Source organism: Camelus ferus, chromosome 3, assembly GCF_009834535.1.
Source record: "Camelus ferus isolate YT-003-E chromosome 3, BCGSAC_Cfer_1.0, whole genome shotgun sequence".
NCBI lineage: Eukaryota > Metazoa > Chordata > Mammalia > Artiodactyla > Camelidae > Camelus > Camelus ferus.
Genome location: NC_045698.1, coordinates 61,448,579 through 61,472,773, shown reverse-complemented (window position 1 = coordinate 61,472,773; position 24,195 = coordinate 61,448,579). Strand labels below are relative to the sequence as shown.

Sequence of the window (24,195 nt, the reverse complement as noted above, 5' to 3'; positions counted from 1 at the left end):
ATGTACAGTATGGTACCCATCTTCAAGTCATCATACAGCAAAAAACAATAATTTCCTTGCCAAATCTATGTCCAACACATTTTCTACTTAGTTCTTGACAACTACACTACTTACTAGAAAAATATCTGTACTGTGAGCTTTATGGTTATCTAATTAAAGAAATCTCTACACTGTTCTCATCTCTTCACAAGTATTTGCCTGGTATTTGCATATTGTACATTTAATGAACACCTCTTCTTATTAGCTATATGCTGTGTAACAAATTACCACCAAAACATAATAGCTTAGAAGAATAATAACATCTTTATCTCAAGATTCCTGTGGGTCAGGAAACCAGAAGTGGTTTGGTTGGGCAGTGACAGCTCAGGATCTCTCACAAGGTTGCAGATGAGGTACCAGAGCTGCAGTCATCTTAAGATTGGACTGTGGCTGGAGGAACTACTTCCAAGATGGCTCACTCATGTGACTGGCAAGTTGATGCTGACTCTTTTGGCAAGAGGTATCATCCCTTTAATGTGAAACTCTAGAAAGCTCCTTGAATGTCCTCATGACATGAGAGGTGGATTCCCCAATGATTGATCCAAGAGAGCAAGGCAGAAGAGGCACTGTCTTTGATGACCTACCCTGGGAAGTCACACGCCATCACTTCTGCCATATTCTTATGGTCATACAAACCCATCCTGGCACAGACAGAAGGGGACTACACCATGGCTTCAATATTAGACGTGATAGTTAAGGACCACTTTGAAGGCTAGTTACCACACTCTTATAGAAGCTTTATTTTCAACTGTATAAGCTTCCATTGTACACACATTTTTATTTAGTTGAAATCTGATTTTGTACATGTTCACTTTTCTGTCTTGGCTGAGCATTAAAATAGCAGCATAAAAGTAAAAATAGAGGTTCTCAACCATAATAATTTAATCAATCTAAAAGTTACAAGCATATCCACATTTAACTGAAGAAAAAAAGGGTATCTGTTCTAACAGCGAAACTATTTGCAATCCACTGAAAGCACTTACCTAATAATTAAAACAAAAATCACTTTGAGTCACTGATTAAAATTATTGATAAGGAAACTAATTATTTGGAGAGATTTTTGCTATTTCATCTTATTCAATATTCTAAGGTAATACCAATCATTTATCTCAAATCAAAGTATTTTTTAATTTAAAAAAAAAGCTTCTGCCTATCTGCCTATGACTGATCTTCTGAAACCTTTTTATTAATGACACATTGAGGGAAGAGAATCACCTTTTTGGGTTTTTAATCAATAAAACAGAAATATTAGTGTAGAACTTATCACTAAGCTATTTGCAAAATCTCTAACTTGGTCCCTAACCTCATTCATTCAAGAAATATGTCTGAGTACATGTTGCTTTGAGATACCCCAGGGATACAAAGAAAACTAAGCCAAGGTCTTTGCTCTCAAGAAACTTGTATCTGGTTAGCCTGATAAGGCAATTTGACACATACTTTAATACTAAACATCCTGCAATAAGCTTCACAAGAGAAGAGAAAACTGCACTATGAGTTTGAAGAGAGAAATCAATTCTGCTTGACCAACAATGCAAAGCATTAGGGAATACGGGCATTTGAGCTGACTTTTTCAGGATGAGTAGATTTTAACAGTGGGACATAATAGGGTGGTTATTACAATGAAAGGAGAGCAAAATCAAAATGTAAATACAAGGAAATCATGACATTACTAATATACATTAAGCCCTTCCCAAAGTAGGCACATCCTCCCATCGCCTCCATATTTCAAGGTGGGAGGCCAGGGAGATTCTGCTCCTCAGATGATCACGAGCCCTTCCTCTTCCATCCTCCATCCAGGGCAACCTTGTTACTTGTTACAGGCTTTCCGGTACGAATTTTCTGAGACTGGTTTTCCATGCCATTCTGTAAGTACTATAATTTACACCATAAACTTTCAATAAGTTCTTTTCTGATTTCTTTCCTGCTTTAATTAGTCAGTGAGGGTTTCTGTATAGGATTTAAATTTTAAACTATTCCAACATAGCTACTACATCAGGTTGCATTTTTCAACATGGCCACAAAGTCCCAGCCCTAGCCACCCTCTGACGGCCATGACTAGATGGAACTCAAGTGAGAAATGCCTAACTAGGCCCAGTCCACCCTAGAACCACTGGAGGTGAGAATAAACAGACTGTGGTTGTTTTAAGACATTATGCCTTGGAGTGGTATGTTTCATAACAGTAGATAATTAAGAAGGATTCTGGCTCCAGGAACTGGGATGTTGTTGTCACAACAAAATCCTAGGATATATAGCATTGTCTGTGAGACCAGGTTGTGAGCAGAAAGTGGGAGAACACTGAGGGGACTGTTAGTGGAAAACTAAAGAACCTCCAGGAAAGCATTAATGGAAACTGAAGGCTCAAGCAAAGTAAGCAAATGTCACTAGAAGCAGAAGGAAAGGGTGCGCTTGTCACGAAGAGGCACAAAGCTGGGCAACACTGTTGCCTGGGGTAAGGGGAAAAACACAAAGTGTACCTAGTGAACTTGAAGATCTAGCTAAGGAGCTTTTCAGGAAGAATATTGAAGTCACCACCTGGCTTCTTCTCACTGCCAATGATAAAATGAAAAAAGAAAGAGATAAGCTAAAGAATGAACTGTTAAGATAGAGGCGCCAAGACTTGCTGGGTTTGAAAATAAAACTAATTCTTATTCCCAGCCTCTCTAGATGGCAAATGATTCTAAAATTAAAAGTTGCTTCTGAGCAGAGATGAAATCCAGTGCACTATCAGGAAAACATGGTCTAAAAATGAAACTGAGGGCATGACTAAAATTCTTTGATAAGATTTTAGAAAGATTTAAAATGGTACCTCATAGCCCTTCTCAATCAGACCAAAAGCTTTTTAAGGATCTTGAGAGCATGCTTTGCAGATCCTCTCAGTTAAATAATTGGGCCTTTAAAAATCTTAAGGATGTCATCCCACACTTGCGTCACATAAACCCAAGGTATAGAAGGGCTTATCTTGAAGAAATAGAATGATAAAGTGATACATTTACACATACACAAACACAATGTTTTTAATAGAATTATTCTGGTGGAACCACTGCCGTCTTAGACAGACAAATACTAAATAAAAAGGACTTTTGAACCCCTACCATTTTACAGGCAGGAAGCAGGCTAAGAAGGCTATTCATTTGCAAACTAAGGTTTTCTTATTGGGGAAAAAAAAAAAAAAAAGATGACTCAGGGCAGAACCAAGAGCCCAGAAGGTGGAGACAAGAGCCCAACAGGTGAACTGAGCCCTCATGTAGACTCCAGAAACAAGCTGTAAATCAGTGACTGTCCCTCTTGTTTTACCCTCAGGGCACTATCCCACAGTTGTACATTGGGATGTGGGTGAGAGAGAGTCTGTCTCTTTAGTTCACGGGTCTTCAAATTGAAAGGAAGGGGACTCAAGGAGATGTACCCAAGGATACACATTCAAGAAGCCCCACCTGTACCTGGACCTGAGTTCCATGACATGATCCTGGACCTTGAGCAAATGCCTAATAGAATGAGACTCAGGGGAAGGGGACAGAATAAGTGTATTTTGCACAAGGGAGGGGCTGAAATTGTTATAGTCCTAGGGTAGACTGTGACAGGTAGTACTCTCCAACATGACCACAACAAGATGTCCCATTACAGATGCTCTTCTTACAATGTGACCTTGAGAGCTAATTCCTCTCACAGAAAGGGTACATATCCCCTCCTCCTTGAATCTGTCCAGGTCTATGATTATGGCAGAAGTGATCTGATTTCAGTGCATAGCCTATAAAAGGTGATACAGTTTCTACCTGGGCCCCTTGGGACACTCCCTCTTGGAATCAGTCACCACATCAGGAGGAAGAAGAAAGACCTTACTGACAACCATATGAAGGTTTTCTGGTCAACAGCCCCAGCTGAGGTCACAGCCAAGAGCCAGCAAGTACCTCTAGACACATGAGGAAGTGAGCTTGGAGATGATCAAGCCCCAGTCACTATCTGACCACTATTGAATCCCAAGTAGGAACCACTTACATGAGCCCAATTAACCCCAGAATCATAAGAATAAAAAATTAAATTATTCTTGTTGTTTTAAGCCACTAAAATTTTGGAACAATTTATTACATAGCAATAGATAACTAAAACAGTTACCTAGAAAAACCTTTTTCTAATGCCAGGAAAATGAAGTTAATATTAGAGACTATTTTTTTTTCCCCTATAAGCATTTTTAAGGTGATATCTTTCTTTTACATAAAAGTTTGCTCTTAAGGTGATGTCTTTCTCACATAAAATAAATGTTTTTGATGTCTGTTGTAGTGAATATGTGTTGCTCTTTGTCTGGCACCCTATCCTCCAGTTCAGGTTGGTCTGTGAGAGGTTCCCATGATTCAGGGAGTGCCAAGTGGCTGACTCATGACGTTGGGATAGTCTATCTATAGAATGAACTGCTATGAGTTAGATATAAGTTAAGTTACTGTAACAAAGAAGCACCGAAATATAGTTAGAGAAACAAAGAGAATTATTTTGCTCTCATGCAACAGTCCAGAAATGAACATTACAGGGCTGACAAAGTGGCTCTGCTCTACAAGGTCATCCAGGAATGCCATTGTTTCATGGTCTTCTAGTGTCACCTCCTAGGCTTCGTCTTCATCTGCAGGGTCAACACCACCCACCAACAGCATATTCACATAGTCACTTGTGGGAAGGGGGAAAGAGCAGAGTAGCTGGCAAGAAACTTCCTTATTAAAATAGATTCCAAAACTTCCACCCATTACTTCTTCCATCTTCCCATTGATCAAAACATTGAGCCACCCCTAACTACAAGGAAGGCTAGGAAACCTAGACTCTAGCAGATATATATTCACTTTCAGCACACAGACTCTGAGATGGCCCTATGATCCCTTTTTCCTCATTATTCACACCCTTGTTTAATCCCCTCTGCCTGAGGGTGGGCAGGACCTGCGACTTGCTTCTAACCAATAGAATATGGTAATGGGATGCACATGATTACATGTATGTGATTACATTACTTAAGATGGTAATGAAAATCATGATAGGAGACTCTCCCTTGCTGGCTTCAAAGAAGCAAGCTTCTATGTTGTGAGCTGCTGTACAGAGAGGGCCACACATCAGGGAAGTGAGGGCAGTCTCTGTCCAACAGCCAGCAAGGAAATGAATGATGCCAACAACCACAAAATATGGTATGTTAAAACACAGAGAGTGGTCCCATCCTTCAGCAAGAGAACAACAACAATGCTGATACCGGAAGGCAAACTTAAGGCATTTAGTTAGAGAACAGTCACAGGAAACCAGCCACTCAACATGCCTGCTCAGCTCAAGTTGTGGAGGTCAAATTACAATTGGCACATAAGCATACAATCAGTACAAAGGAGTGATAATATGATTCAGAAGCTGAACAACACCAGAGTAACTTTGTGAGCACTACCATTGCACAAGTAGGAACACACTTGCAAATCCAACTCCCCAGAACAATGACTGGATGAACAATGTTAATGATTCCCCAGTGACTCTCTTCTGTTTCCTGGGTAAGTGGACAAACCATTCTGACTGACACATTCTTTTCTAAATACTCTTGCAATCCAAATTTTCCAGGCAAGTCGACCATGGACAGTTACATGGATTGTATGAGGTTTACACACACATATATATACATATATATGCAGTGTACAACAAACACATGTAACCAGATATCATCGACATTCATGTGGATTTCATATATTTGTATATTTGACATTTATCCAACCAAACAGAAGTCATATGCTTTGAGGAAAGGGTACCTTTTGTAGTAAATTACATAAAATTCGGTGTGGACAACTGGCATTCTGGCATTCCTTGGTTTGTAGATGAATCATCCCAAGTTCCACTTCCATGGTCACATGACATTCTCCTGTGTCTGTGTCTGTGTCTGTGTCCTACTTTCTCTTTCTTGTAAGCACACCAGTCATTTGATCAGGGCCCAAACCTAAATCAGTATGACCTCATCTTAACTTGATTACATATGAAAAGACTACTTCCAAACAGGGTCACATTCATAGACACCAGGGGTAAGGATTTGAACATCTTTGTACAGACATAATCCAACCCACAACAATATCAAGAATTAATTTTCCTCCATGGACAACATAATCTAGTATACCTGAGGAGAGTACAATCCTGCCATCAATATGACTTGCACCCAACACTCAGCAAAATAATATCCCTGATTGATGATGCTAAAAAATTTATCCATTTCAAAAGCCTTGAACTATTTTTTGTTTTTAACTGTTAGGTTCTCTAGAGTTTCTGAGTTTGCAATCCCTTAGATAGAGTCTACTTTTGCTGGCCTAGAACCACTCATATTTTTAAGGTTATGTGTGTATGTATCAATGTATGTATCAATATGTCCTCTTTGTACTTTTCTTTAAATTTAACACTCAAAAAATAAATTTTACTTCAAACTTTTTTAAAGAAAGTTCCTGCATAATAACTGCCACATACTGACAGCATGAGCTTTGTGTTACTTTTAGACTAATACATAATGGTTCAGTGGGTCAAAGTTTACAGAGATACAGATTTTACTAAATTATGGAACAAATTTCTAACCATTAGTCTGAAAATGGAAGGGAGACTGGTCTAACATAGCAAGTAGTCTGCCCCATAGGTATTTATTCAAAGGATCAATAGTGCTATATTAAAGACTAAAATTAGAGAGGCCACAGTAGCCAGCACATAGTAAATGCTCAATAAATTATAGGTGAAGCAATGATAGAAAGAAGGATCCTCTGAGGTCTCAATCAAATCTCAGATTCTGTCATTTCACCAAGGGTCCATTCAGAAGAAAGTCACTTAGTGTCCCTAACATTTTGGGCACTTTGTATTTTTGTTAGTATTACTACTACTAAATATAATAGCTGCCAAACATCAAAAACTCGTATTTCTAAGGTATTATGCTAAGTGTTCTACGTTGTCTCATGTAAATACTTACATGAGGGAAGTATTATCACTCCCACTTTACACTTCACCCTGTTTACATGAAATATGCAACACTGCACAGCTAATAGGATACAAAATCAAGATTCAGTGGGAATCTTCCTGGCTCTAAAGCCATACCAGCCATTATATCATTTCAAAGAACAACATGGCTGATTATCTTTCAGTGAGAAAATATCAAATGGATAGTAATTTTCAAGTAAGGCAGAGACATAGATGGTGTCTCAAATACACATACTTCTGACTTCAATCAAGGAGGTACCATTGCTCTTCCTTGATAAGGTCCCAGGAAGGAAGGAGACCACACGGCTAGATCAGAGGGAATTTGGCCTTTACTGAGCTCCATCCTTGGAGACAAAAGCCCAGAGCAAACCCTACTGAGGCTTCCAGCAACTGTTTTAAAGGGAATTGGGGGGCTATGAACCAGAATCACTGCTAGGAGAATTTGCACAATTTGGAAATTTCTTAAGTGTATTTATCTTGTTAAGTTCTTTTTCCCAAAATGATTTGTTAAAAACCCATAAAGAGAAGACAACCTGAGTGCTTGTCTTCATGCGCAGTAAAGAAAAAAGGAGTTCCTTTTTTTAACAAGCAGGCTGAGTGGGGAGAATGAAGACCCTTAGTGACAGAGTTTGTAGTGCAAGTGTCTACGAGTGAAAAACCTAAGTGAAGTGGCCAAGCTCTGTAGCAAAAAAAGAAAGGAGAACTGGAGTGCCTGGGAGGTAGTTGGGGACCATCTCCATAAGCTGTAGGACATTTCACCTTCTCCCCTGAGACACAGAGATGACTGACCAGAGGACAGGCACTTGGAGCTGCACTATAGGAGTGGTGGTCAAAGTGTGGCTTCCAGGATAGTGTATCATCTTCATCTGGGAACTCATTTGATAGACAAATGCCGCAGCCCCACTGCTGACCTACTGGACCAAAAACTCTGGGTATGAGGCCCAGCAATTTGTATTTTAACAAGCCTCCAGGTGAGACTGATACATGCACAAGGTTGCAAACCACCATGCTAGGGAATAGGATTTGGCTCATGGTAGCATTTACCTCAGGAAGTAACTGGTTCCCTGATACAAGGTGAGCACAAAAACAAGTTGGTTAGAAAGTAACTGTGCTGGGAAAGCTAGAGAAAATGATTCATTTCTTCAAGATCCATCAACAGAAAATGTCACAAAAGCAGAAAGGCAAATAATCCATCAAGTGATCATGATTCACCACTCTTGGTAGCATCTATCTTCTACGTATATTGCTGTACAATCCACAGTTGTTTGCTAACAGTTTCACTTGTTAACCAAAACCAAGAATACACACTATAAATAATATAAAAATGGGACTTAAAATTAGTGAAACTTACCGTATTAGTTAGTAATGAATTTGGCTGAAAACAACATATGTCTAAGATAAACACATATTATTCATTCCAGTCAGACCCTTTAAAGAGAAAATTTAAATTAAAAATAGTAATAATAATCCAGACTGGTTATCAGTAGAATATCAGGCACTGATGTTCTAAAAGGAAAGATTCAAATATACTCAAGAATCTGTTTAAAATGTGACAAATCCTGGGGGGAGAGTATACAAACCTAACTACTTCCCCCACCAAAAAATAAAAATTTTTTAAATATGTGACAAATCCAACCACCCATCAGGCACTGGTAAATGTAGCATATTCTAGTGAGTTGGAAAAATTAAGAAAAAACAGTATACAAGATCATGCTCAAATTCATCTAAAACCATGATGTTTTGTTTCCCAGATTTCAAAACATGAATCTTTAAATTCATATTTCTCCTAACAAATAACTAATGTCCTTGTCATTAAATCATATAGAACCTATTTTCAAACTTTTTCTTTTCTTCCGAGATTGAATACAGCAGAACAAGAAGAAATATTTTATGGCAAATCTTTTATTAAAAAAAAAAAAAAAGAATTGCAAGGCCTCTCACCATGAAGGAGATGAAGAAAGGTAGCTTAAGCCAGAACTAAAAGCAGGCTCCCAGCTGCAGAACTTTACACCAATGTCAGTGACGCTGAAGTGATGCCAGAACTTCTCAGAGCAAAAGCCTGGGGACTTGAGTCACACAAGTTGACACAGGGAAAGGTCAGGGGAGCAGCCTGGAATTTTATTCGCCAGAGCTACGGTAGGCAACAGCAGACATTTCTCACCTTCAAGTGCTTAAGATAGTACTTCTTTAATGAAACAATGATAACCCACAGAAGATACTGTGGTGTTGGAGGTGGGGGTGAGGGGAATAGCAGAGCAGCAAATTATTTCCATTTAATTCATACAGTTCTCTTTCCAACCTTGCTGTATTCAGAGGCACCTAATTATATCACCATATGCTTTGAAAAGAACATTTTTTCACTGCATCTAAAACAAGCATATGGTGAAGTATTTTTTTTTCAGGGTTATCTTTTACATGAAGTGAAGAATAATTGATGTAGTATATAATACTTCTAACGTATAAGGGGCTTGAAGACCTTGGAGACATAACATCTGAATAGATGGATTAATAGTTTTCTTGACATATTTTTGCATGTTTGATTAATTAATTGGTGTCTTGAGACTCTGTCATTTTATTTCAAGATTTGAATGTACATGGGTTAATTTAGTAATGGATATCATTTTAATTGGATTCAAAATTGGGATGTATGTCTCTGAGGATCTTAACTGGTCAGGGTAGTGAAAAGTATTAATTAATGCACTTCAGAATATTAACTTACTTCCTAAATGCTTTATGGTCCTCCTCAGTTCATAGATTTGTGAAAGTTTTCCTCTCAGCATGAACTCATGCTCATCCATTTGGGTGTTATAAAAGATTAGTCAAATGTAAAATTATGAAAAAAAGTTTTAAAAAATTTATCATAGGCCTTCTGTTACTGATTTTTAAATTAGTTTACTGAAAATTCACTTGTAGTATCTAGGAAAAATTCAGCTGTGTGTTTCTTGAATGCCTAGATCTATTTTCTATCAAATATAAATGATCAGCCATTGTTATCAGATTAAGCCATTTAAATAATGATTGTGGTTGATCTGTTTAGAAATACATGTGTCCAAATACATGTCAAGTAGGTTGGAGTTCAAAAAACATGAGAATTAGTCGTGGTTCTTTCGTTCACAATTTTTGCAACTCTGGCCAACTTGTCTTTCTGTGTTGGGTTAACCCATTCTAACAAGGCTATGGTTCACAGAGATCTGGGTCTATGAAGCCTGCAAAGTGAAGACACTGTGTCTGTTGGCTGACTTTGTTGTGCATTTTGAGAGACCTACCAGTCCCTCAAGGACATCAAATACAACTCTGCAGTTTAAGGAGGTGAGGTTTGGAGAAATTCTGTAACAATTTCAGGCCTCACAATGAGCAGAAGTCAGCCTCATTGTGTTCCTGTGCACATCAGTGGATCCCAATATACTTCCAGAAACTTCCTGTTGTAAGGCAAGTGGTCTAGGAATACCTTCCAGGCAACATGCAAGAGACCCTGGGCCCATCACCTTCCCAATGCAAGAGTCTTGCTCCATGAGAAAACAGGCTTTGATGTACACTGCCTCTGTTTTCCTTTCTTTCTTTGTGTGGGTTACTAAAGACTCTCCAGTGTTATCTAGAACCAGAGGGAAGCAAAGCCTCACAGGTATTTGATGTGATCTACAAGGCCCTGTATGATCTGGCCACCTGCCTACATCTAACTTCCCCTACCTCGGCTAGCAGTGGGGCTCCCCACTCTCCTCATACTCCAGATATAGCAGCCACCTTGCCTCCTGCCTCAGGGCCCCGGAAGCTGCAGCTTCCTCTGGAAAGCTCCATGCACAGTCTTGATCTAGTCAGTCACTCCAATCTTTCTTAAAGTATCACTTTCTCAGGGAAACCTTCCATAACCACCAGTCTAGATCAGGTTTGTTGATGATGAACTCTAAAGGATTATGATCCTTTCCTTCACTTACCTACACTTGCAATTATGCATACATGATGAGATTATTTCAATAATGTCTGGGTCCCCAATTCAGTGGTAACATCCATGAGAGTGTGTACTTTGAGCCTTTTGCTCACCAGTTCTATCGTTCAAGTTTATGGTAGCAAGCAGTGGACACCAATTATGACAGATTTCCAACATAGGAGACATTAGGGTAAAAACCTATGTCAGGCACCAAGTTGCCTGGGTTTGAATACTGACTCTGCCATTTATTACCTCTGAGGACCTGGTTAAGTTCCTTAATCTCTGTGTGCCTCAGCTTTCTCATATGTAAAATGGGGGTATAAGGGGATCTACCTATTAGAACCGTAGTGAGGATTAAATGAGTTTATTCATGTAAAGTACTTAGTAAGAACAGAACAAAGCAAATGTTAAGCATTCCATAAATTTTGGTTATTATTATTTAAGCAGAAAATACATATATTAATATTAATTTTAAAGGTTATTAATATAGTGATGAAAATTATTACAAGGTTACTGGGTATTATTTGATGACTCTGGAAGAGGGAAAGCTATAGGAACAGAAAATGGATTAAGGTTTGAGGTGGCTAAGGCGTGACTACAACTGTCAAAATCCATAGAACTGTCTACCACAAAGAGGGAATTTATTGTCTCTAAATCTGAAAAAATGAAAGATGACTTGATAGCTCATATAATCACCGTATGTTTGGAGAACTAGGTCTAGACAATGAGTAGAAATTAAAAAGGCCAGTCAATATTGAGAACCGCAGCCTAAATCAGTTCAGTGGGGACAAGGCACCACAACTTCTGGGGTCTGGATGCCAGAGACCGCACTGCCGCCATCATTCAGGGCATGGAATATGCAGAGCTCCATTGGGGTTCATGCCCTTGCTATCCCTACAGCCCCTGGAAACTGGATATTAACACCTCATGGCAATCACCTGCCAGCTGAGAGAATTCTCTGTCCTGACTTTTCAGGCCAGTAGCAACTAATTCAAAGTCTAATGTGGGTGCAAGATTAGCCAAGCCTGGATCATGAGCACATATCTTAGCTGCAAGGGAGGCTGGATACACAAAGGTCTGTTTCTGCTTTATAATTATAGGCAACTGCTACCTCCAACGACATTAATCAGGTAGAACATTATCCTGAACATAGGCATGGGTTCAGATGCTGGGCATCAAAAAATAAAAACCAATACAAAACAAACATGTCAGTGATAGTTTTCAATAAATACTTGTTGAATCAGATTTATACCAGCTGAAAATAGACCTTTCAGAAAAGGAATTCTTATTAACAAATAACTTTAATGGCAGCCAATTATTCTTGTTCAATTTCAATAAAAACTAGCATTTAACAAGAAGCAGTATGTTAAAGTGGAAAGGGAACGGAACCAGGTAACCACAGATTTTAAATTCACAAACGCCTTGACTTTCTTAAGGCTTTATTCCCATATTTATCAAACAGGCCCTACACAGAATTTTTGTGAGAGTGAAATTCTAGGAAAAATACAAAAGTTTTTAAAACTCTAAAACCCTATATAAATGTAAGTTATGAAATACTATGACCCCTTTAAAATGATTTAAAACCCTGTGCTGAAATGATAAAATCTCAAAGATGTGTTAGCTGGAGAAGAAATGTCTGTCCTTCTGCCTCACGTTTCCATGTCCACCCATGGGAGAGGGCATCCTCCCACCCATGCTTCCAGGCCATCTCTCCACCCACTTCCCAGCTACTCTTCTGCCTCCTATGAGAGGAGGAATTGTTAATGTCACTAGCCTCATTCTTAGATCAAATTTTACTAGTGGCGGGGCCACTATTCCTTAAAAGCAACTGATTTCCTATGACTTTCAGCTCCTGTGCTGTTGGTTCACAGAGCCAAGCGCAGCCTCAGAGGCAGACCAGCCATGTCCAACTATAGGCTGGCTTGGTGACTTGTCTTAGGAAGCAGGGGGCAAGAAGCCCTGCTTAGACTTCTACCCTCTTCCTCATGGAACACCGGCATTTCACAGAGAAACTTTCCTTCTAAAGCTATGGGCAGGTGCCCAGCTATTCTATTTCGGACATCATTTTCTATACTGTTCCCCTGCCCTGCTGACTTTGGGCTGTTGTTTACTAGGCAAGAGTCCTGGAGAGAAGGTGGGTCAGTGGTAGGATGTGGTATTAAAATTCCACCCAAAACAGCAAAAATCCCTTAGTAGAAGAAAGAAAAGCCTTAGAACAATATCTATATTATAATTCTGTTTCTGTCAAAGTAAAAATGTTCCCAAATTCTATGTATGCTCTTATATGATTATGAGAGTAATTTTTGAGAAGGTCAGAAAGGATGCAAACCATGCCTTCTATTCGAGAGGATAATGGATAAGAAGGATTTAGAGGGGGGAAACTGTAAAGAGAGATGGTGACTTTTTCCCTCAGTAGTTCTGCATGTTGTTTGAGTTTTCACAATGAACATATATTCATATATTATGTGTGAGTGTTTCAAAAGATAGTTTACCAGTTTAAATACACAGAAAAATAACTTGCTGAGTGTCAGAAATCTAAGGAAAAACAAATCTTATATACAAGAGATTTCCTTAAGCAAATGTACAGGCTTATCTAAAATAAAATTTCCCCTTCCCTCAAAAAAATCTGCAAGAACTATAAGAATTTGTGGGGAAAATCACTTAAAAAAGATAATAAAATATATAATATAAAATAATTCTTATTTTAAGTTTTACTCTTAGTTTGCTTGACCTGCTGTCATCTCTGGGCCTTTCTTAGAACTAGACTATTAAACAACAGGGGTTTTGAGGAATGAAAGAAGGATTATGGGATTCTCAGAGAACAGAAGAGAGGATGTAGTTTGCCAAAGCAGGATCTGATGTCTGTCTTCTGACGTCAGGTGGTATCATTACCAAGTGCTACATTTTATACATATATACCTAGACATATAGCACACATACATACACATTAATCCTCCAGCTATTAATGCAATTCACACAAAATATATATTACTGAGCTTCCTAAAAGCAAGGGTCATAATTTAGACATCATTGTATCAGAGTACCCATTGTGATAACCTGACATCTTATTTCAACACAAATATTCTGAGCTGTGTAGCAATGTTTTAGCTACCATTGATTGAAGATCATGATGGCCACCGAAATACACTGTCATTTAACCTACAACTTACTAGGTAGGTATTATGGCCTGCATTATGTTCTCCCCAAACTCGTATGTTGAAGTCCTAACCCCTGGTACTTCAGAATGAGATTCTATTCGGAGATAGGGTCTTTAAAGTGGTAATTAAGATAAAAATGAGGTCGTGGGGGTGGGCCCTAATCCAACATGACAGGTGTTCTTATAAGAAGAGAACATTAGGGCACAGATATACACAGAAGCAACACCATGTGAAGACACTGGAGGATGACTGCCATCTATAAGCCGAAAAGAAGAGGCCTTACTTCGACTTTCTGCCTCTGCCTCCAGAACTGTGTGGAAAATTAATTTCTTTTGTTTAAGCCAATCTGTGGTGCTTTGTTATGAGGCTTTAACAAACTAACACACTGGGTAAATTATTTTACCCTACTACCTGATTCTTTTGAATTTACTCAAGTCTGGATAGTGTGGTCCAATGGACTTGTAATGGATATCTGTTTTGGTAACAGCACTTTGTTCTTTCTAAGGGTTTCTACTCCATGGAGTCCTTATGAGTCTGCCAAACAAAGAGTGAGTACATGATCAAGACTATGACATCCTAAGATTCCTTCCCAATGCAATTGGCCCAGGGGAAACTTCTGGCCCAAGGGTTCAATCAGCCTCTCTCTCTTAGGATCTGAAACCTGGGTCAAGTCACAGAGGACAGAAGGAATTGGGAGCTGAGGAATTTCAAGTTCAGTGCCCTAAAGAAATTCTCCAAGAGTTTTCACCATATGAGTCCCTGGAGCCATACTGGTTGTTGACCTTCTCAAGGCCTTAATTTTCAACTCTTCTGCATCTGAACCAGTTCATTCCCTTTTTTGGCCTAAGCTCACTAGAGACAGTCTCTGTTCGTTGAAGCCAAAAACACCTCAGTGATACAAAGATTATTTTGTACAATCAACTACCTCTCCTGATAATCTGTTAACAAATTAGTTAACTGTATATTCTTGGACCCCATTGGGGAAAAAAGTTTGAAAATGCCTTGCAAAATGAAACTCTCCATCACACATATCCAATGTTGGTAGGTGATAATACCATTTCACAGATGAGAAAGTTCGAAAACAGATGCTAACAAAAAACAGACTTATGCAACATACAAACAAAACAACATGAAAATTTAGGACAAAAGAAAACAGTACGTGGAAAATTCGAAGTGCAGAAGTATAGAATTTGTCAATAACTAGGTTAGAGTTTGTACCTGCAGTGCACTATGACACACAGCTAACAAGGAGCTGGAGAGCAAGTGAGTGCAGGAGTTTTCCAACAATAACTTTGCCCTACTGAACTCTCACCCCTCTAACCAGATGGTTTCTACAGAGACAATCTACCTCAGTACCTATGTTACTTAGTTTCATGCCTTGGTAAACGAATTTTAAAATCATTTTCAATAGTACTGTTTCCTGATAGCCCTACACAAGTAATATGCAAAACAGTTTTGCATCACACAAAATCACTAGTTGCCAAAACAGTGATTTCCCACAATGAAAATTATTTATTCTGCATTTATTATTTATATCAGTGTACTTTATTGGCATACAGTTTATAAAAAATATATTCTCCCCATCCCCTATTATTCACAATTTTAAAACTGCCTGGAGCCAGATAATACAATTAGATCTCAGAACTAAAGTAACTTTTTTTCAGCTTACATTTTAAAACATCAGTACAGCTTTCATTTATTTTTCCATCCTCCTTCAACATTGGAAATTAAATTTCATTAACTCTTTTTCTAACACCTGGGAGATTTTTACTTGAGGTTTTCGCTTTTCTTTACCCATCAAAGAACTGCTAAAATAGTTTTCAAAAGCGTCATAAACCACAATCTAAACTGATTTGATCATTCATGAAACTGGCATCATTCACACTTGCCAGCTTTAGCTACCAAAATTAGGAATGACCTTTTATATTCCAGTGAAGTAAATCACCTACTAAGGTAGGTGAACAAATGGATCAGCAGGAAAACCTTATTATCACATCCTACGCCTAAGGAAATTTGCAGGTGACCCATTACCAGCCCCAGAGCTAATATTTTGCCCAACTACAAATCTACAAATCAAAATCTCTCCTTTTTTCTCCCTCCCTCACTTCCTACCTTCCCCTCCTCTCCCCCACCCTCTACCTTCCTCCAGCCCTCTCTCTCTGTTTCTGAAATGTTTCTAGTTCAATGTGCTGGATCAATCAATCCCAGCTCAACAAACTAGCTCCCAAATAGATACAGACACAGGAAGAGAAAACGTTATGACTTACGAGTTGCTAAAAGCCTCCATGGAGCCTTTTCCTTTACTGTAACAGTTTACATTGCCCCCAAATTCCCACACTAATAACCACAGAAGTTTAAGGCCTGGTCTCTCCAGATCAACTCCGTTAAAGTACATACTGCTGCCCTTGGTAAATCAGCACATGAACAGCCACTAACATGGAAGGGGGCCGTGTGCTAGGGATGAAAAACCGCGAGCAGAAAGTAGCACAGACCCAGATAATCAGCTCTAGTGTGATCTAGTCCTAGTAGAAACACAGATATAAAGGCAGAGATGAAGAAATGGGAAGGTATAAGAACTAAGCTACAATCTGAAAGGATATAAGGAAAAGTCTGTAAGGTGGATTGCTTCAGTCAGAACGGCAGGGACAGATGCACATTTGTATGACATGCAGACTTACAACTTTTTTTAGATGTTTTGACATTGGCACAAAAGTGAATATTTATTTAGAATGAAAAAATAAATAACAATGAATTACTTATTTTTTAAAGCTGACATATCTGACAGACTTTTAAAACTATTTTCTACAAGTTTTTATCTGTATACTCGCTGACCATTTCCTTAAATGACAATTAGCTCATATTTTCTACAGATGGAAAAGTCCTTCAATCTTCCTTCTAGCATGGTTGGCAGATTTTTGTTTTTTATTACAAGTAGGTTCTAAAAGTTTCTCTTACTTTCACAATGACTAGCGTGTAATGTCGAGTAAATTTTTAGGATTTTCTTTTTCAAATTTGACAACGCTTCTTATTAAATTTATTTTCACATATGACTGATTTCTGGTCTTGTGTGTTTCAAACCTTGTTTCTCTCCGCTGCCTACATAATTTCAGTGTCAAGAACACGTTCACACTGTAAACATTCCCAGTCCTACACCTTTGAATGCAGTGCCCACACAGAGCCAGGAGCTTTTGGTTGTGAAACCACATGTTAAACATCAAACACACATCAGCAGCCATTTCCTTTTTAAAACATTTCTCTGCAACCAAGTCGCAAGATACAGAAGCATTTAGAGTATCAAGCAAATCTACACCCGCTTTTAATTGTATGTTAAATGGAGTAAATCACAGGAATTTGCTGATAATTTCCTCCTCACCAGAGCAGTTGCTTCTTGTGATTTGGCTTTCTTCCAGGACTTTTTACATAGCAGCGCTGACCAAATTATCCTGTTATTCAGAAAGCTCAATGAAACATTAGATCATATTTATTTTCAATAATTAAATTCATACCCAGCTGCTGAACAAGAAAAGCAATCCTCCTAACACAAATCAAAATCAGTTTTAAAAAGACATCCATCGCTTACAAAGAGTGCATGTAATGAACCGGAATATCCTACATTTAAAGCTACACATAGCAACGTGAGCAACTATGAATACATTCATTTACAGGCAGTGGGGGATGTCTTCCTACTCACATTATTTCATTCTTACAAAATGTAATATTCTATCTAAACTAACAGTTTATTAAAGAATTGATAATCTTCCCCAAAATGCCTAATACAGAAGCTAGATTTTAAAACCATGAAATAAAAAAAATATTTCCATAGAGTTAACTGAAACCATCTATTCACACTTCTCTTAGGATGATGATGAAATTTCTAGTTTGTGTCACCATAATTTTATAAAATTAAGAAACTAACTATATGGGTTTTTAACTCTGATTTTAGTAATTTACTAAAATGTGAAGACCTAAAAATACTTCTTTATCACTCATTTGGTCCTTAGATAACTCCTAAGAAAAAAATGTTTAGGAGTTCAAGACAAAATAAATATATTTTAAAATTCACTTTGATTATAAACAATAATAAAATGTTGCTTAAAGGCAGCTGTTCTCAATTTTGGATGCACATTAGAATCAACTGGGGAGCTTTTAAAACTACTACTATCCAGACCATACCCCAAATTAATTAGGATTTCTGCATATAAGACCCAGGCATCAGTATTTTTAGAGGTCCCAAGTGACTGTGATGTACGTTAAAAAGTGAGAACAATTGCATTGCACTGTATTTGTAATGAGCTGGCAGGCAAGAACAGACAAGAATATGTGCTGTTATTTAATTCAGAGAAAAAAGCTGTAGAAAGTACCAAAGTCATTCCCAATCTCTCCAGGCAAGAGGTCCTAAAAGTAAGAAATATTTTCAGGGTAAAGATTATTTTAAGGATGTGGCTACAAGACTTTCTGTTAAGACTTCAAAAAAACTGACCCTCTCTACTATTCCAACTAGTTTCTATGACATACAGGCTTTGTCTCACAAGCCAGAGAGGGATCCATTTTGAAGAGACTTGTGGGTGTGACTTTTATATAATGGCATAAACCCCAACAAGATTCACTGAAAACTGAGAAAACTCCTAAGAAAATTATACTAACAGGAGCACCTAGCTTAGACTGAAAGGGACAAGGAAGAAGAGCTATAGTGTTACCAATATTCTACGGAGAGGTGAAAGCAGGTTTAGTCTGCCCAACCACCACATGGGCCATGGAAAAGGAAGGATAACAGACAGAACCAAAGATCTTAGAGGGTATAGCCAACAGCACAGAGACTTATAACCAGGGCAGAACCAGGGTCTGATCAACAAACTGGCAACCTGTGTCCAGCTGGGTTTCAGAACTGCAACTGACTGGGGGACTCGTTTTCTACCATAACAAATTATCACAGATTTAGTGAATTGACTCCACACAAATTTATGATCTGGTAGTTCACTAGATCAGAAATTGGGTTCAAGTTTCACTAGACTAAAACCAAGGTGCTGGCAGGGCTTTCTGGAGGCTCTAAGACAAAATCTGTTTCCTGTTCATTCTGGTTTTGGTAAAATTCAGGACCTTGAGATCACAGGAATGAGTTTCCAGTTTTCTTGCCAGCCATAAGTGGAGAGCCATTTCCAGCTTCTGGAGGTCATCATATTCCTCGGCTTGTGGCCTCTGTTCTGTCTTCACTTCCAGCAGCAGCCTTTCTCTGATGTACTCTTCTGCCTTCTTCTTCCACTTTTAAGGACTCAGGTGATTCAGGTGACCTGGACAATCCAGAATAATCTTCCCATCTCAAGTCCTTAACCTTAAGCACATCTACAAAGCGCTTTTCGCCATGTAAAGTAACATATTTAGAGATTCTGGGGACTAGGATGTGGATATCCTTCGGGGGCATTTTTCTACCTACCATAATCATTAAGTGGTAAAGCCTTTTGTCCTCCTCCTTTTTAATGGGAGTGTCTTTTGCAGTGAACCTATCTCTGTCTTTCCAAGGTACACATTGGGGCAGGGAGGGCTAACAGCAGGGAAGATGAACAGATAACCAGTCTCTTTGATGCACAGGTCTTCAGAGCAACTGGATCTGAACTCAAGAAACTGTATCCAAGGAACCACAGGTAAGGGGCCTCAGCCATATCTGGATCTGATTTAGATAAAAAGCTCCTGGATTTTGAGCTGAGGCTATAGTAGAATGACATTTTCGAAAAGCTTGGAAGGGGTACATATGTTTTGCATGTGAGAGGAACATAAATAGTCTGCAACCAGAAAGCAGACTGTGGTAGACTGAAGATGACAGCAAATTCTTCATAGTCCTCCCAGTGAGACATGGAGCCTACATCCCCTCCCCTTGAGTCCTGTGACTGCTTTGTCCAACAGAGTGTGGCAGAAATGATGCAGTGTGACTTCCCAGACTGATTACTGTGTCTGTCAATAAAAGAATGCTCAAAAAACATGTGTCAAGCGGCTGGATAAATTAAAAACCTACCCTCTGTAGAAGTCAGGGCAGAGGATTACTTTAAATATTCATAATTGTATATGGTCACATAACCACTCATTGGAAGCTTACTATGTACCAGGCAGCATGCAAAGTACTTTTATATGTGTATTATAATTGTATTATCTGTACTTCATAGATAAGAGCAGAGAGATAAAGTGATGTGACTATAATCATACAGTTAGTAAGTGGCTTGACTAGTGTTCAAATCTGGGTCCCTCTAATGCCAGAATCTTCTTGCCTGCTTTCTTTCTTCTTACTTTATTTCTTTCTAACTTCCTTTTTAAAGTTATTCATATAAACAGTCCCCAAAAAAACACAAATAGTGTAAAAAGTGTACAGTGAAAAGTATGTCTCCCTCTCACTTCTCATCCTGGTCTCCTGTTCCTGTCCTCAAAGAAAAGCATAGCTACTTGTTTCCCATGTATTGTTCTAAATATACCTTAGGCATATACAGATATACGTGAGTATCTCTTTTTACACAAATGGTACTCTTTTAAACGCAGTAATTCAACTTTTTTCTCATGTAACCATATTTCTCCAAAACTGTTAAACACTATACTGCATTCACATACACACACACACACACACACACACACACAAAGAGGGAAAAACTAGGAAGTATCAGAGTAATTTGAGGCAGTATAATTGTTTAAACAATTAAATATTAATGTGGCTGAAACAAGTCAAATATTTTACTCCTTAGGGTTTTTTTAATTAAATCTTTTAAATATGGGTTCTATTCCTTATAATAGTTTAGGAGCATCTAGTATTATGTTCATTAAGCAAAGGAAAAAAACAAGCAATGTAACTTAAGTAGTAATATTAAAGTTTTACTCAAGGGATAGACTCCAAAGAATCTTATAAGGTGAATGGCAGAGGATTACGTCTGACACTATTTAACTAATTTTAACTAACTGCTAAGGGAAAAAATGAGGGGTATACAAAGAAAAAATATGGACATTTTCCCCAGAGTTATGAAATATTTCTTTTAAGCCTTCTGAACCTGTATCTAATTATCATATGGAAAAAAGTTATCTTGGCTACCTCTTCACTGAGTTTGCTTCCATCTATTATTGATACAAAATAAAATTTGAGCAGAAGTTTTCTGAGGAGGAAGCAGAAAAGTTTTATTAGTATAAAAGGAGAAAATATAAATTTTACAGAAGATGAAAGGAAGATTTTGCAATATGAAAGATTAATTCAATACTCCAAGAACCACTCTTCTGGAACAGACATTTATGTTCAAAAATATGAGAAAATTATCAAACTGCATCTTTCAGGATAAATTTGGCCAATAAATGTCAGACAGAATAAAACTATCAATTAATAAAACCTGTCTTTCCTTTAGTAGTAAGGAAAAAAATGGCCCAAATGTTTGGTTATAAATTTTTCATCACACTTGGGTAGCTTATACATCAAAGTGACACCCTAAATAATATATATACACAAATAATTCACATTTATCTTAGTTTGGATTTCCCCTAGAAGCACACACTGCGATAAGGATCCTAGTACAAGTAGCCAATTTGGAAGGAGATCTCAGGAAACACTTTGGTAGAGTGGGAAGTCCAGGAAGGGGGTTTTATCAAGGCAGTTAGCACTGTGGCAACCAGACTTAAGACTCAAGGAGGACTCTGACGGTCAATGTCAAACATGCCCAAAATAAGGATAAGGGAGCCTGGGCATTTAACCATTAACAGTCATTGATGGAAAGCTACTCCCCAAAAGTGCTGATTCATGGATGCTTCTGACCTGCTGAGAACCCAGGCAAGGGGGTTCAGACCCAGAGAAAGCCCTCAGCCAGTGGCAAAGGGTTTGCACTACAGGGGTGAGTGGGACCTGATGGGATATGGATGGTCTATGCTGTATTTCAGACCAGGGGTAGGCAAAGGGTTTCTGTAAAGGTCCAAAGAGTAAACATTCTAAGCTTTGCAGCCCATTACAATCTTAGTCACATCTGTTCAACTGTGCAGTTGTAGCACAAAAGCAGCCATATACGATACATAGATGAATGAGCCTGGCTGTGTCTCAATGAAACTTTATGTTGGCATAAAAACAGACATATGTATAAATGGAACAGAATAGAGAGCCCAGAAGTAAACCAACAAACCTATGGTCAATTAATCTCTGACAAAGGAGGCAAGAATATACATAGGCAAAACATTTTCTCACATAAGTCTTAGCAATGTTCTGCTAGAGAAGTCTACCCAGGCAATAGAATATGAGCAAAAATAAACAGATGGGACCTAATTAAACTTAAAAGCTTTTGCACAGCAAAGGAAACCATAAGCAAAACAAAATGACCATCTACAGAATGGGAGAAAATATTGGCAAATGATGCAACTGACAAAGGCTTAATTTCCAAATATATATATATATATATACAGCTCATACAACGTAATAACAAAAAACAAACAGCCCAATCCAAAAATGGGCAGAAGACCTAAACAAGCAATTCTCCAACGAAGACATACAAATAGTCAATAGGCACATGAAAAAATGCTCAGTATCACTAATTATCAGAGAAATGCAAATCAAAACTACAATGAGGTATCACCTCACACCAGTCAGAATGGCCATCATTCAGAAATCCACAAACAATAAATGCTGGAGAGGCTGTGGAGAAAAGGGAACCCTTCTACACTGTTGGTGGGAATATAGTTTGGTGCAGCCATTATGGAAAACAGTAGGGAAATTCCTCAAAAAACTAAAAATAAACTTACCATATGATCCAGCAATCCCCCCACTAAGTATATATCCAGAGAGAACTCTAATTCAAAAAGATACATGCACCCCAGTGTTCACAACAGCACTATTTACAATAGCTGAGACATGGAAGCAACCTAAATGTCCATTGACAGATGACTGGATAAAGATGTTGTGGTATATTCATACTATGGAATACTAATCAGCCATAAAAAGGTAATAAAATAATGCCATTTGCAGCAACATGGATGGACCTGGAGATTGTCATTCTAAGTAAACTAAGCCAGAAAGAGAAAGAAAAATACCATATGATATCACTCATATGTGGAATCTAAAAAAAAGGGGAAAAAATGACACTATGAACTCATCTACAAAACAAACAGACTCACAGACATAGTAGACAATCTTACGGTTACCAGGGAAAGAGGGTGGGAAGGGATAAAGTGGGGAGTTTGAGATTTGCAAATGTTAGCCACTATATATAAAAATAGATTCAAAAAAATAAGTTTTTTCTGTATAGCACAGGGAACTACACTCAATATTTTGTAATAACCTTTAATGAAAAAGATAATGAAAATGAATATATGTATGTCTATACATGACTGGGACATTGTGCTGTATACCAGAATTTGACACATTGTAACTGATTATACTTCAATTAAAAAAAAATTATGGACACTGAACTGTGAATTTCATGTAATTTTCATGCATTACATACAAAATGTCATTCATTTTTCAATTTTTTTCAACCACTTAAAAATGCAAAAACTATTACTTTTGCAGCCATACAAAAATAGATGGTAGGCTATGTTTGGCCCACTAGCTATAGTTTGCCAAGCCCTGTTTCAGACTATGAATATATTTACCAAACATTTATAAAATCCCATGGGAGATAACATTCAATTTGCAGGAATTTCATCCAACAGTATTTAATAACCAATCTAATATAAAAACTGCCCTAGTGTTTTGAAAATAGTTTATTTCCATTTTAGTCTACTAATCTATGCTGGAGTGACGAATGAGTTATTAAATTAAATGAACACATACATGAAAATCTAATACAAATTATCTCAGACTTGTTCAAAAGCTGTTAGAGTTCACCTAATTAACCTGCTCTTCTGTCAGAGTAACCTTATATCTGATAGCTGCCCAAAAAAACACATGAACTACTGTATCACAGTTTTTCATCAGTCTTAAGTGCACGTGCTAATCTGCATATTTAAATCAACTGTGGCATCTACATAATGCAATCTAAATAAGTAAGAACAGAATGTCATTTTATAGAAGGGACTTACTTAGGTGAACTGGTTGGAAGGTGGGGCTAGTCTTGGCAGATGTTTGCAAAACAATGTTACTTTTCTTTAGATTGTAAATTTGTGTGGGAGAAGAAATGCTG

At 37.9% G+C, this 24,195-nt stretch overlaps 2 long non-coding RNA genes across 2 annotated transcripts in view; one reads left to right on the top strand and one right to left on the bottom strand.

Annotated features, from left to right (window-relative positions):
- Positions 1-24,195, bottom strand: part of LOC116662252 — a 288,950-nt gene that overhangs the window by 232,947 nt on the left and 31,808 nt on the right. The window lies entirely within an intron of this gene.
- On the top strand, positions 722-22,410 carry LOC116662261. The gene is made up of 3 exons (XR_004318302.1): positions 722-731; positions 9,553-9,557; positions 22,233-22,410. It is a non-coding gene; the product is annotated as an uncharacterized LOC116662261 (long non-coding RNA).